Genomic DNA, 2,726 nt, shown 5'->3' with positions numbered 1-2,726 from the left:
TTCTTGTTGGTTACATAATGGGCAAAGGGGGCTTGAAAAGATTATAAATCGAAACTTGTTCTTATAAATTTGCAATATACACAATAATTAAATACTTATGTACAATTAGTTTTTACAGAAGCGAACTAATACATAAATTAAATCATTTCGGGTTCTTCTGTTCCAATAATGAGTCGGAACTATAACTCATCACCAGGGATAAGATAATGATGATCTAAAAATGCCCTTAAATAAGGCAAAAACCCATTAAAAACCCATACTTTAAAATTTTATAAAACGTGTTTTATATTAGCTTTTTTTAAAAAAAAATAATTTAAATCGAAATTTGCTCTTATAAATTTAATAAAAAATGTGGTAATAATTAAATTAAATATCCAAATAAATATCCAATAAGAATAAATAAGAATTAATAAATGTTTAATTATAATTTCCACTAACATTAGAATTACATTTTATTACCAAATTTTATATCTATTTTTTAATATTCTTAAAATTGAAATTGTCCTAAAACAATTCGTATATCTTGAAAAATTCTGTTCAACATTAACACTTATTATTGAAAGTTTGAGGATACACTCGTTTGACTAATTTACAATTAAAAATCTTAATTCACTAACGAATTCTTTTAAAATGTAAATCAGCTTTCAAAATTTAAATAAAAAGGAAAAAAATCTAAAAAATGAAATAATTTCCAAAGTAAGTATGCTTTANCAAAAAAAAAAAAAAAAAAAAAAAAAAAAAAAAAAAAAAAAAAAAAAAAAAAAAATAGCACCCAAAGTTGCAGAAAATAACTTGTAAATGAAAAGAATTTTGCAATTTAAAAAAAAAAAAAAANAAAATCAAAAAAAAAAAAAAAAAAAAAACTCTGCGGGAACATTAAGGGATACTCTTCTAGCAACCCTCTCACAGCTTCAGCTTCATTCCTTATCACTGAATTAAACACGCACCTAGCAAATCTTCTAAGAGTATTGTATCGGACGCAAGAAAAAAAGAAAATTCATCAAAAGAGACTTAAAAATTAAAGAAATGTCCTTTAAAATTTTATAAAACATGTTTTATATTAGCTTTTTTAAAGAAAAAATTATAAATCGAAACTTGTTCTTATAAATTTGCAATATACATAATAACTAAATACTTACGTACAATTAATTTTTACAGAAGCGAACGGAATACATAAATTATATCATTTCGGGTTCTTCTGTTCCAATAATGAGTCGGAACTATAACTTATCACCAGGGATAAGACAATGATGATCTAAAAATGCCCTTAAATAAAGCAAAACTGTTGCTGAAACAAATACTTCAGAATTTTATAAAATGTGTTTTATATTAGCTTTTTTTAAAAAAAAATAATTTAAGTCGAAATTTGCTCTTATAAATTTAAGAAAAAATGTGGTAATAATTAAATTAAATATACAAATAAATATCCAATAAGAATAAATAGGAATTAATAAAGTTTTAATTATAATTTCCACGAACATTAGAATTACATTTTGTTACCAAATTTTATATCTATTTTTTAATATTCTTAAAATTGAAATTGGCCAAAAGCAATTCGTATATCTTGAAAAATTCTGTTCAACATTAACACTTATTATTGAAAGTCTGAGGATACACTCGTTTGACTAATTTACATAGAAAAATCTTAATTCACTAACGAATTCTTTTAAAATGTAAAACAACTTTCAAAATTTAAAGAAAAAAAATCTAAAAAATGAAATAATTTCCAAAATAAGTATCCTTTAAAAAAAAAAAAACACCCAAAGATGCAAAGGAATACATTCATCATCACAACCTAGCCTTTGTTTGTCACTATTCACAACTCCCAAAGGTTTAGTTTTGAATTAATATTATATTCTTCTTTTTAAGTATTGATATGAATTGTTATTGAGTCAGCATATAATGACTTCTATGTCACATCTATCATACAATTCTGGGATTTCTGTACATTTGTGTCCTATTCTTGTGATACCTATCCTAAAATACAGTCATACCTTTCTTCGATTTGTATTTTTGTGGTGGCAATCTCTGAAAATAATCAAATGTCATTCTGATTCAAAAGAATAATACCATGACCAATGATAACAACACCTATGACAATCAAAGTTCTTATTATTGAAACATTCATTTTTTTTTCATTAGATAGGATCCAAGCGGGAGGTCTACTGACTTTCCAAAAACGTTCAATTTTAAAAGAGATTCAGGGAAGTTTGTTTGACATTCTATAAACATAGTTCTTTTTTCTAGATATTTTTGTATTGTAAAACACTAATTCATTTATACTAAAAGAGAAAGCAACAGGACACATTTAAACAATATATAGGTATAAATTCGTCACATGCAGGAGACCTAAATGTTGTATAAAAATAAATACATTCTTTTTTATTATTATCATTCAATACTGATGTCATTTATTTTGATAATTTTGATCAACTTAGGCCTACTGATCTCCCAAAGCCTACTGATCTCCCAAAAATGTTCGATTTTTTAAGAGATTCAGGAAAGTTTGTTTGACATTCTACAAACATAGTTCTTTTTTCTAGATATATTTGTATTGTAAAACACTAATTCATTTATACTAAAAGAGAAAGCAACAGGACACATTTAAACAATATATAGGTGTAAATTCGTCACATGCAGGAGACCTAAATGTTGTACAAAAATAAATGCACTCTTTTTTATTATTATCATTCAAAACTGATGTCATTTATTTTGATAATTTCGGA

This window comes from Parasteatoda tepidariorum, chromosome 6 (assembly GCF_043381705.1).
Source record: "Parasteatoda tepidariorum isolate YZ-2023 chromosome 6, CAS_Ptep_4.0, whole genome shotgun sequence".
NCBI lineage: Eukaryota > Metazoa > Arthropoda > Arachnida > Araneae > Theridiidae > Parasteatoda > Parasteatoda tepidariorum.
This window is presented reverse-complemented; position numbering follows the sequence as displayed.